The sequence below is a fragment of the Mycetomoellerius zeteki genome, unplaced genomic scaffold (assembly GCF_001594055.1).
Source record: "Mycetomoellerius zeteki isolate Tzet28-1 unplaced genomic scaffold, Tzet1.0 scaffold415, whole genome shotgun sequence".
In the NCBI taxonomy this organism is placed as follows: Eukaryota; Metazoa; Arthropoda; class Insecta; order Hymenoptera; family Formicidae; genus Mycetomoellerius; species Mycetomoellerius zeteki.
The window spans coordinates 594,256-607,581 of NW_017257409.1; the positions used below are offsets into that span (position 1 = coordinate 594,256).

The 13,326-nt window shown below is 28.3% G+C and overlaps 1 protein-coding gene across 3 annotated transcripts in view; it reads left to right on the plus strand.

The window, feature by feature from the left end:
• numb (NUMB endocytic adaptor protein) overlaps window positions 1-13,326 on the plus strand; it is a 68,989-nt gene that overhangs the window by 43,811 nt on the left and 11,852 nt on the right. The gene's annotated exons all lie outside the window — the stretch shown is intronic.

A 13,326-nucleotide genomic window follows, 5' to 3' on the forward strand; every position in this document is an offset into this window, starting at 1 on the left:
CGTTTTAATATATATTTTAATATATTTTTCTTTACATAATTCGCTTTATTAAAATAATTTAATCGTAAAAGTCTAAAAGAATAATTTTGTAAGAATTTTTGTAAGAATCATTTTTGATCACATTTTTCGTATTTTCTAAAATTTTTGCTTATATACTCTTATAATTGTATTACGATGTAACGATAACACAAAATTCATACAAGTATTAGCATAAATTGCATGTCATGGCGTGACCATCAACATTTTCCTCTTAAACGTTTTGCGAAACGTTCTATACACGAAAGGATGGTTTATTCCACGCTTCATAAAATCCGAGATTTGCAGCCGTCGGAAATGACGGTTTGCCCTTCTTACTTCCATTTTTCACCCTCGGTCACACCCCTTATGCATTCTTATTTCTCATTTCGTTCTTTCGCAATTTTCTACATATAGTGACTCATATATATAATATTTCACATATTTCCAGATATTAAAATGCGTTATTTTTGTTTTTTTTAATTCTTAATTTTATTGCGTGTGCATTCATATCTGAAGTATAATATAAAAGAAAAAAATAACAGACGTTCTTTATATCGAGAAATGTGTGAACAAATATATAAGTACTATAATTTATCTTCGATGTTTATCGATACTGTGATGAAGAATTATGTTATAATCTAATAGAACTTTGACGCTCTACACTTTACCGCGAGTAACTTTGTTTATCAGAGATGGAAATATTTAAAAAAGAAATGAATGGATAAATTTAAAATACTTTTTCTTTTTACTTTGCACAATAGTATTTAAAATTACATTATTTTTCTACAAATTAGTTTTCTAATAGGGCATAATTTTTTATTTAATTAAGAACAAAATGGATATAACTTGTTCCGTAGATGTAGAACTTTTATAAACCTGCTGAAAAATTTATGCGACTGAACGAAGATAGAATAAAATCTACATATATACATTCGCATTCCTAAAATCGCTGATTGTACACCTCAGGTATTTCTATAACGAGGAACTTCATTAACGTGGACGCATGACGTCAGTCACAGCATGACTAATATATTATTTGCGTTGCGTTGGACTTTTGGTGTTATCACGAACATTACAGAGACGTGAGAATTCAATTTCTGTAACAATCAAATTTTCCCAAGCATTTGGAAATCTTTGTGCGCGACATAAATCCTTGGTATTCATCGCACTGAGACTATCAATGCGCGTCATGCGAATTATATAAGCTTACTACTGCATTTGTGAATCCCCATTTCATAGATGGAATGACGTATTTCATGCGTGACGGTTTCAACAGTGAAAATGACGATACAATGAGGTGCGGTTGGCGCTCGCGTTTCAATGACCTTTGCTCGCAAGCACGTGTCCGAATCGGTCTTTCATCCATTGGATATACCGTAAACGCAACATTCAATTTATAATTGCGAAAAGTTGTATCTGTACCATGCTGATTATTGATATGAATATTATGTAAACATTGAAAATTAATTTTGAAGTATCAAAATAATTTATTACAAATATTATGAATAACTATGATTTTCTTAAAATAAAATCTGAGAAGCATATTTAATAAAACTTCACAAAAAGATTTAGAACTTAATTTTGAAATAGATTTATAATAAAGATAACAATTTTTATTATCATTTTTAATCAATTCTTTTATTTATGTTTATAAATTATATATGCTTTAAGAAGTAGACAAATGGCATATTTATATATTGATTAAATATGTATGCTTTTATAAAATAAAGTAATAACGAGCAAGGAAGGATATAGTAAACAGGTTTAGGAAAAAATAAGAAAAGGAAAGTCAATAAACTAATTTGTTATATTTTTCCTTGCTGTTATTATTTCATTTTAAATTTTATAAAAACATTAATTAATATATAAATATGCAATTTGTCTCTTACTTAAAGTATATATATACATATAATTTATAATTATAATAAAAAATAATATTATTATGGCATATAAGTGCTTTTTTAAACATATTAATATAATTACAATTTTGGAAACGTTATTAAATGTAATTTTAATAAATTTAATAATTAATATTTTATTATAAGCGTAATAAAATGACTTGTAAAATGCTTATTAATTAATTCTACGATAATTTTATTAAAATCGACAAAAAAATTTCATATAAATCGTATCTTATTTTCAACATGCCAAATTGATAATTTATTCGTGAAACATAAATGCATTTTATGAAATTAAAGCGAGAATATTATATTCTCTTGTTGCTTTGACATGATAGCTTTGCGATATGATACAACGTGTGAAGCGAAAAAATTAATTTTCATACAGTGTGCGTAGAAAACCGGTAAAATTTCTCTTGAAAAGCATCGTGGATTTATTTTATAAATACAAACGTATTTATCACAGAATAAACAAACAAACATTATATTTTCGAGATGAATTTGATGAAACACTCATTTTCTTTGATGAAAAAGCTTTTACCTCTTTTACTGCTTCGTTGATATTTAATCCCTAGAAGGCAAGTGGAATAGTTTAAAGCTTGGAAAAGTAGTTGTAGAAATGGTTGGATGTTGCACTTTCTCCAATTCATCGTGCGGTATAATTACATGATGTTTGTTACGCGTTTTAATTAGCGGAATTAGTAGATTACGTCGAGATTGCGAAAATTTCATTTCTGTCAAGTGGATTTGCGATATTTAATTCAGTCGCGACATCGAACGACTCGTCTTCATTTTTGTTCTTTTACACTTATTCAACACCTTGATGCACAAGCAATTTAATATTCGCGGAAATAAGTTGATATCTTGGAATCAACAATACTCTCGTGACGTAAAAGTAGAAAAAAAATCTGTATAGAATTGAGTTACAAAGTCCGTGCAATCACGTAACAATTCTGCATATACAAATAATATTTACCCATTTATTATAAGCATAATGAAATGCACTTAAATTTTGTTCATTAATTTTACGATTATTACAAAATCGGTAGAAGACTTTTAGAATGATAAAGAATGATATTAAATATTAAGCGAATAATAACAATCATGGATTGAAAGTGCTGTAAAGACGCTTTAATATGCTTTTTTATTGTCTCGAAAATTAATGCCATCTACAAGCTACATTAAATTACATGAAATTATTTGATTAATTACAAAAATACACAATAGTGAGATTCACTCTAAAGAGTTTTAAAGAGTATTTAGCCAGCAAGATTGAACATTTGAAGAAATGTAAAGTCTCATATACACACACTCACACTCAAACACAGTACTTCAAGTTAATTTATTTCAAGGAAGAGGATAGTAGCACGCAAATTACAGAGAGCCTAGACCGATCGGCCAGCGTATCGCGGTTACATTCAAATCGCGTTTTACGCACGGTCAACACATATAAATCTAATCGTGAATTCACACTCACATGCGTGTACGCCCGCGGTCACGCACACTCGCGATCCAATCGAATCGAGGGGATCGAACTCAAGGATAACTGGTGCTGCATGCAGCGCTGCTTCTCAACGATAAAGCGAAAGAGATCCAGGAGTTTGCTAAGCTGTTCAAAACTACTGTTGAGATTATTTGTGCATAAATGATCTTTTCTTCTATAATTAGACACTGCAATCTATAATAAAGTGCAATTTTTATTTCTAAAGAATTTAAAGGAAAAGAATTTACTACATAATTTCTTTCTGTTCATAATATTCAACATACTATGATTACAAAGTTGCCGAAATCGCACCGGCTCTTAAATCGCACTACCTCGCTTAAAAATTCAATTATTGTATTTATATATTTTCTTACGGGTTATTTAAGATCTACATGATACTGTAATGCTACTCTATTATACTCGTGACATGAAGTGCAACAAGAGCGTTGTTATTTACATAAATAAAAAAATCGTGATAGCTATTTTTCAACGTATTTCATAGCAGAATTACAGAAAATATAATATAAAAGTTAAATAGTCTAAGTCTTGACCATTCGTCGTGATTAAAATATTATTAAAATTAAATTAATAGGATTAAAGTTTGCTTTACATTTTTTTTATAGATAAAATAAATAAAAGTTAAAAAATGCTCTAGTTTCCTAAATCGCACCATAATCTAATTTTTTAAATCGCACGTTACCTAATATTTTTCCATTTCTTATATTTTTATTCCATTCATTATTATGTAAAAATGTATATTTTAAATCTATGAAGTGTTTATTTTGTTTCACGTAGAAACTCCTTAAATTACTTCTTGAAATTATCATGTGTTTCAGAAATTACGAAAAATATATTCTTAAATTTTTAACAGCATAATAACATACAATTTTTTCCTATTTTCCTTTTGTAATTTTTAAATTTTTTACATTATCAAATGTTTTAAATGAGGAATGTTGGTGTGGTGCGATTTAGGCAACGAATTTCCTCGTTGCCTAAATCGCAAAAAATATTGAAAAAATCCTGATTTTAAACGTTATAATAGCGGAAAAAAATTATGAAAAAATTACATAAGAAAGGGAAAAGAGTACAGTTTATTATGCTGTAAAAAACTTAAGAACATTCTTCATAATTTCTGAGTTATGAGCCTTTAAGTAAAAAGTGGTGCGATTTTGGCAACCTTACCCTATTATGTTATCTGTTATGTTATCTACTTTGCTCATCGAACGCTTGAAAAAAAATATATAAAATCTATTTTTCTTTCCAAAATTTTTGTATAGTTTTTTAGTTCAGCGGAGAAAGAGAGGGATAGAGAGAGAGAGAGAGAGAGAGAGAGAGAAGTTTTTAGTAGAGATGGAAATATTCTTAATATATTTTAAAAATATATTACATTTAATATACATTACACATTAAAAAAAAATTCTTTGCAAAAATTTCTTCATCTTTTATTTTTATTTTTTTCAGTGTCAGTAAAATGCGTTCACTTATTCTCTTTCTCAATCTTTTAACATGTTAATCGATCTGCAGCATATATAACATTTAATTATACTTTGATTCAAAGGAAATCGATTGCGCAGGTTGAAAACCATACATTGCATTCCTACACTTGGTATTTCCATGTTGGACGGCCAGGACGGCGACAACACGCTACATTGCTTCGCGTGAAAGCCCACTCGTTGCACTTTTCTGCGTATGCGCGTATCCGCCTCCGTTATTGTATGCGTAGACACCTGCCGCGGTGAAAGGACTCAAAGTGGATTTATACGAGATGCGTAAACTAAGCGTATGCATCGTCTGGTATTCCAAACGCAGTTTATTTTTCTGTACTCTTCATCGAACGTTCGACTACTTTTTCTCGTTCGATTATGACAGCATTTATATTTAGTATCTTTACGAGAAACGTGGACTCCGCACTTTCTATGCGCCATCTTTTCTATAAGCTTCCTCCTTGACGTTATTTAATATGAGATATGGCTCCCTCGTGTGAGAGCTTTGTAATCCTGACTCCTGCTATTCATCACGTTGAACAATGAGAGAAGCTCTCATAATCGGACTACTTTTGGTCGCATGTAAACTTCAAATGTTGCTCGGCTTAGTTCTATCCGTGCTATCCAAAACTTTTCAGACAGTTTTGTCGAAAATATATACACGTATATAACATATATGTCTATTATTATACTAAAGTTTATGAAGTGTATAGCTAATCTTAATTGCATTATTATTAATGTATTGATATAAACAGTATTTTTATGAATTAAGTTCTTGACCTGAAAAATCTGCTGTTGTACACAGCATATAAAAGTGCAGAAAATTGCAATTGTAGATATTTATCTTATATTAGTTACAACTAATAAAAAAAAAATAAGATGGCTTTGTATATTTTGAACAACGAAAAAATCATGTTTAATCATATTATAATATCAAAAAGAGAGAATTTTGGAAATTTGTTTTGCAATTTTACAGATTATTATGTTTTTATTTTACTTAATAAGGAATTTCGGTTAAAAGTAAACATAAATGTATGCCGTCGATGATACTGAACGTATTATCGACTAAATCGTATTTAACAGTTCTTATCTTCAACTTTTGGAGTCATTAGCTTTACTTGATTTAACGTATATAATGGGATTGGACGATTGTATAAATCGAATAAAAGAGATTGGGACTCTTTGGCACATGAGGTGTTGTGTTCTATTTATGTACTTATGGCGAAAGAGAAATAATGAAAAAAAAAATACCGTAAAATATCTCTTTTATAACATAAGTACTTTTTCTTAAATTTCATTTAAATTAAACAAATATAATAATAAAAAAAGATGAAAGTCTCATTTATGTAAGAGGAAGCAAGTAAATTTTCAACCATTTAAAACTATATACAGGGTGTAAATAAATATTCTTTAGTTTGAGAGAGTAAATCTAAATGGTGTATTATTAGTTAAAATAGTTTTCGTTACTATATGAATGTTATTTTGAGTTATTACTTATACAATAATTTGTTATTATAAAATAATGGAAATCAATTACGTAGGGATGGAATATATTGATATTTAAGGCAAGCTTACAATTAGATTGAATTGCTTTTACTGCTTACGTGAGAAATGTGTGAACATTCAATTATAATTTAACTCTGACAAAACGCTTTATATTTAATATTTTTGGAGTAAGCTACATTTAAAATAGTTTACATTTGTTTTTCTATAACAGTATTTTATTACTCGATTATTACAAAATAACTTTAAAAGATACAATCTTTTATCACATAAACTACATATTTGCGATTTGCTTTTTATTTCTATTTTTATGTTTTCATTAATTCAATATGGAGTTTATCGTATAGGTTTACATCGTAATATGTATCAATTTACGTCACTACTAGGATAAGCTGGTTACAATGAATGTTCGTATTTTACTTACTACAATTACTACAAAGGAAGCATATAGTGTACAAAATTGTTCCTTGCATGAAAATGTGCAGAAAGATGTGTTCTCTTTATCGTATATTAATACAGTTTAATTATAATAATTAGTTGTTTAAAAAGTTGAATTCCGAAATTGTAAAATCTGAGTCAATGATTTGTAGTCTTCTCTGTGTATCTACTTTCACTAATTTCTTCTAGGTCATGACATCTCTCGATTGGTTCAAAGATGTTTGGCTTCAAGACATTCTTAGCTTTACGATTAAAAATAGGTACCAATAGCTTCAACAGGCAGTGCCAAAAATTTGTACTGACTGTTTTAGATCGCTGCCATTCACAAAATTATTTAAGTCGTTTAAAATGAATATTTAAAATATTAAGATCAAAGAAATAATTTTATATTTATATTGAAATTTAATATATACACATTGTTTAATTATTTTTTTCCTTTTAATAAAATAAGATTATATTGCAAAATTGTAACCGGATAAGGAGACATATTGACATTGAAATAAACTTTTTTGGAAAAAGCGCACGATTAGAGCGCATGCTATAATGCGCATGTATTTTTTCACGTTACAGCACTCTTGACAGAAACAGACTACAGTTCTGATTTCGTGATCGTTTATCGGATCTCTACCACTCTCGAATGGGAACCATTCTCTGATGATACGTTGCAGACCTTCCTAATGATAGTTACAAAGTTCATCGAGCAATTCTGTAATGCACATTGGAGCATATTGTATTCATGCAATACGTTCATATTATCATAAAATAATCCTAAAATAATGAAATAAATATATAAAATTATTTATATAATAACATTAAAAAATTTTTCGAAGTATGATAAACAAAGCTTTAAAATTCTGGGCAAACTTGCAGAACAGAAAATTATTATGTAAGATTTGTACTTATTTACATACTTTTGCCATGCACATGCTACTTGCATATACGATATGCAGAGATGCATCAACTTTGCTACCATCTTTCCTTTCACGCCTCAAGATTCTGATCACCGATTATCATACATGAGACACTTTCCGGGAAAATCTTCATCAACTATCCTGCATGCATACAAAATATGCAATAAGATGAAAAAGTTTCTGGCCCATAAATATAGGAAAAGTGATAAAATAAAACAATAATTTAAATTTTTTTATAGTTATCTCTTATTTTATATATTTTTTAAAACAATAAATTAAATAAAATAATACAATCATTTAAATTTTTTTATAGTTATCTCTTATTTTATATATTTTTTAAAACAATAAATTAATTTTTGTATACAATTAAAAAACATTCTGAATTTTTAAAATGATTTAAAATTGTGGAGATTACTTCTTCATAATCGATATCTTTCGTAAATCAAATTTTAAAATATAGAAAATAAAAGATAATATTTTAATTAAAATAATTTCCGTAGTGTTTTAAACCATTTTTAAAAACAAAAATTCAGAATATTTTTTTACTAGTATAGAAAAATTAATTTATTTTTCTAAAACATGTGTTGAAATGAAAATAATTACACTGAAAAAAATAAAACAGATGAAAACATGAAAAAAATAAAACAGATGAAACAAATGAAAATTGTTTCATTTTATCACTTCTTTTACATCCTTGGGTCCGAAACTTTTGGATCTTATTTAATGTATATCTTGTGCATTTTTACTGAAAGAAATTATCTTTTAACTTCTTTACTCTATACACACAGGATCGATAGAAATGATTTATTCGGAAAGAGAGGATAATTTTAATCGTAAAAAAATAAGTTGAAAGTGTAGAATAACATTTTTTTATAAGTTTGTATCGAAACAAAGGCTTTGTTTGAATATATATATCCATGTTTTTGTTCTGCCATCTTTAAAAATAGTACGTCACAGACAGCCTTCTATTAAAAGCAGCCTGTGTCAGTATGTTATACGATATAATCAATAATCTTGTAGGTATAGTTACAAATTATACCTACGCTTTCCTCTTTTAACCCTTTCCTGTTTAATCTCTTATCTTCACAGTCGTGCCATATATAACATAAGCATAAATAATGTTTCCTTCAGTTTTTTAGTTATTTTGCTTGTGTCTAATTTTTTACTTGTAAAATGTTAACTTAGATAAATCTCAGTAACAAACAATTGATACAATAAAACTGTAATGTTTTAACAAAAAGGTAGATAAATATAAACTTTGTAAATCTCATGGATCTTTCAAATTCTTATACCTTTAGTCATCATTCTATTTACTGTTACGATGTTCGAAAGAAAAGAAAGCTGTACTCTCACGAAATATAAGGAAAATATATAGAGAGAGAAGTTTAGATGGTGATTCACTCAGTTTCTTATATTGACGTCATGCCTTTCCACGAAGAACATTATTATCCTTGCGTTTATCTCATAACATTATATTCTTATAAGTCATTAAATTATTATCAACTGATTTTATATTATATAAACAAAACTGTATATAAAATAACTAAAGGATGAACTAACGAAATAAGTATGTTACATAATAGAAGATTAATAGTAGACATATATGTATTACGTTTTTATACTTAAAATGTGTCATGTAATATAGTCATGTAATAGTTAATCTGTTTGTATTATATATATAATGGAAAAAATATTATTCTTATTTTTTTTTGTAAATTGTTGATGCAAAAAGGAACATTTTATTGAAAAATAAGTTATTTTAAGATTTTTTGAATTTATATACTTATTATTTATATATATATATTATGTACATAAGTATTAAATATGTATACGTACATTATATTTATATATTGTAATACTAAATTTATTATTATAATGTTTTAGAATTTATTTTAACACTTTACTTAGTTTTTTTTAGTAATTAATAATTATATTGGATCTTTTTTATTATGAATATACTAATTTCAAATCAGTTGTTCAGTGGTGCATTAGCATAACTTCTGTCATTCTATCTTCGTTGTTTATTAGACGTAAAACATGGATAGAATGACACAAATAGCGCTAATTGCGTCTCCCTGAACGCACCTCTAATATAGCTAATATACCAAAGTGAATATGCGCACTGATTATGGTATCGATTTTCTCAGTATCTATCATACATTGAATAATGACTGATTTCGGAATTAATCGATGTAATCTCAATGTAATGCTTATTTAAACTGATTTCATATCAATAAAAAATCAATTGTTTTGATTGTAGCAATTACTTATATTACATTCTATTATGATGAATTTACTTATCGATTTTGGAATTGAACATTGTTTCACGCAGTTCTAGTGTGGGTACGATGATCTGACTACTATGTTTGCGCGGAATATTTATAATCTCTCCCTGATCGTTGGAGATGTATATCCACGTGCAATAAAAAAAGGAGCGCGATCAATACATTTATAACGTTATCCCATGTAAGTACTTAGAAGACGTAGAAGACGAATATCTTTATGTCATACCTTTACTTTTAATATTATAATATTAGTAAGCGATGTAATTGAATGGTGCACATATTTGCGTCATAATTATGATTTTGCATAAGGAATAAATAATTTAGCTCATACTTAATTATTTCAGTATTATCTAGTGAATAATTGATTATAGTTATATATTTATTCCATTATGCTATAAATGTATATTATATTATTCGTGAGTGGCATAACCTATTCTATGTCACAAATAAATTATGACATAATAATAAGGTTTCGTAACATTTAAATTAGAACACAGAAATGATAGATATATTATGTATAAACTAACTTTAAATAACTCTTAAAAGTAAGCAGAATAAAGAAATGTCTATTATCTATTTGAAAAAAAGTATTTATTTTTGACAATTATATTTACAAATACACATACATACACTGAGAAAAAAATTATTTAGTTGACTGAATTAATTCAGTTTGTCTCTACTTCTTTCATTATTGGAGAGGGAATGTATGTATTTAAATCAAATATAATATGTTTCACTTAAATACATACGTTCTCCAACAAAAAAAAAGATAAATTAAATTAATTTAGTCAAATAAACAATTTTTTCTCAGTGTATCATCGAAGAATATTTTAGAGACACGGTTGATTTTTAAAAAGTTGTAGAAGAATCTGTATTATTAATCCAAAATATTATACTATTTTCATTCTTATAATAGAATTTGTTTAAATATGAGTTTAAATAAATTTCTTATTTTGTAATATTTTAGTAATATTTCTTACTTTTCTCATGTTTATGATTATATTAGGATAAATTACATAAATTCCACAAATTGCTAAATTACTATGTCATAATCATCATATTGAGGAGGCAACAAAATCATTACGCTGTAGAAACGCCACGTTCCCCATCATGTCAATTAAAAAGCAGTTATGCGTGCATTCAAATGCGTCGTCACAGTTAAATTAAATCTCTGCAAAGCGTTACAACGCCGCAGACTAATTTGGTCGATCAAAGCCGTTTAGTACGGTGCTAGACGGTGGTATTGTTCGTTCGACATGATCGTGCCTCTCGATCGTCACTCGCTTGATAAAGACGCGATAGACAACTCTCGCATGACAGATGATGTTGAAGTGATGAATAAAACGGTATGGTGCGTAGAGCATGCAGTCGTTTTACTGTAGCGCATCGGTAAGCCTATTACTGTTCTAAATAAACAGTCTCGCTAAACCGATTGCGTTGAGAGCGTTTGCTTTCGCACGTTATAGCTATTAGTAGTTTATCGTGCGATAACCGATGGCCGCATGGTATCGCTCCGTTGCATGGGGGTTTGATTATTTTCATTGGATGATATTATTCTAATCGAGCATGAGACCCCAGATGCGATCGCTTCCACGGAGAAGTGTTGCTTCGAAAAAAATCTGGGATGCAGCTACTCGTGCGTGATAATACCGGCCTGTTCTCAATGGTCCTTCATGGGAGACACGTGACATGCAATCTAAAATCTACCGATGTCCTTGATGGACTGCGCTTTATCGTACCTTCGTTAGTCTCCCTTGATGTGATAGCGCTCTTGATTTAATAGCCACGATGATAATAGCTTTATTAAAGCTTATTATAAAGCATTAATTTTTTAAATGTTATTATCCAAGTTCTTAACAATTTTTTTCATATAGTTTGCATTAACATAAGAACTCTAATGAATTTTATTACAGAGATAATATATTTTAATGTATATTTAAAATATTTAATATTGTATATTTAATTTTTATATAACATATTATTCTTTGATGCTTCTTATTTTACTTAATTTTAACAATTTTCTTTGTACAATACATTTTTTAATGGAAAGAAATTATTATTAATTATTATTATTTATATAGAAGACGTTCTTACATCAAATAAATTTACATGAGTAGGTTTTTAAAATTATTTATAGATTTTAATATGTTATTCAGCATTATTAATTGTTACGATCGTTCTAAGATAATTATGAGCATCGAATTGATAAATTGCTGGTCTCTCTCTCTCTCTCTCTCTCTCTCTCTCAATTTAACTTGTGATATTACTGCGGTAGTTCAGTTTGTGTTTCAAGACCGAAAAGTCATTTCGGCGCGCAGTATAAAGGACTGCATACGTAGTACATAAATTCACATAAAATTATACGAGAGAGAAGGGGGGGGGGAGGGGGGAAGAACGCACTTAAGATCCGGCTAAACCGTTAAAAGGCATTTATCTCCTATTTTGTAGTTTACTGTATATATAAAATGTTTGTATAGATTTCTCGTCTTTCTGATTAAATTTATTTCAAGTATCTTATCCCACATTCAATCGTTTTCATTTCTTTTCGTTTCGATTACCCGATGAAGACTTACACGATTGCGATATGCGGTCTCTGAGGTGAAAGTGACTTTTACGAGCAAATCATACCCTTTATAGAAGATGTCTTGCGTATGTCTGGCCTCGATCCTAAAATAATAGTTATTATATGTCACGTCTTTTATTGTTTGTCAAATACTATTTCAACTCGTTTCCTTGCACTCAATCAGTAATCACCTGTGTTATTTTGTACAATTAAAAAATAACTTTAAACTTTATTCCCAAGTTTATAATTCAACAATTCATATGATATATATACAAATTGTGGAAAGAACTAATTTAAATATTTTAAGATAGCAGCATCTTTTATCTGCTATTTCTTTTATTTATTGCGCATATCAAATTGGGAATTTTGGATTTAATATTTAATTACTAAAACTATATTAATTACTATATTAATTACTATAACTAAATTATTAAAACTATCTTTTAAAAGCTACTTATCGTCTGAATTAGTTAAATAAAAATTATTTTGTATTCATTAAAAGACGTCAAGTGTTATCGTTAAAAAACACCATCAATATGTTTTTTAAATGTCGATACAAATAAAGTGTACTTTGCTCCCTAACTAAAAATTTAAATGGAACGAATCTGAAATGTTGCGTCTCCTTTAATAACTGTTCCTATGTCATATCCAGAATAAGTTATTTAAGGAATGCGGTTGTAGGGGACGTATTTAGATCTTCTTACAGATATTCATTATCTGGAGCGGCGTATAAAGTTGGGTCA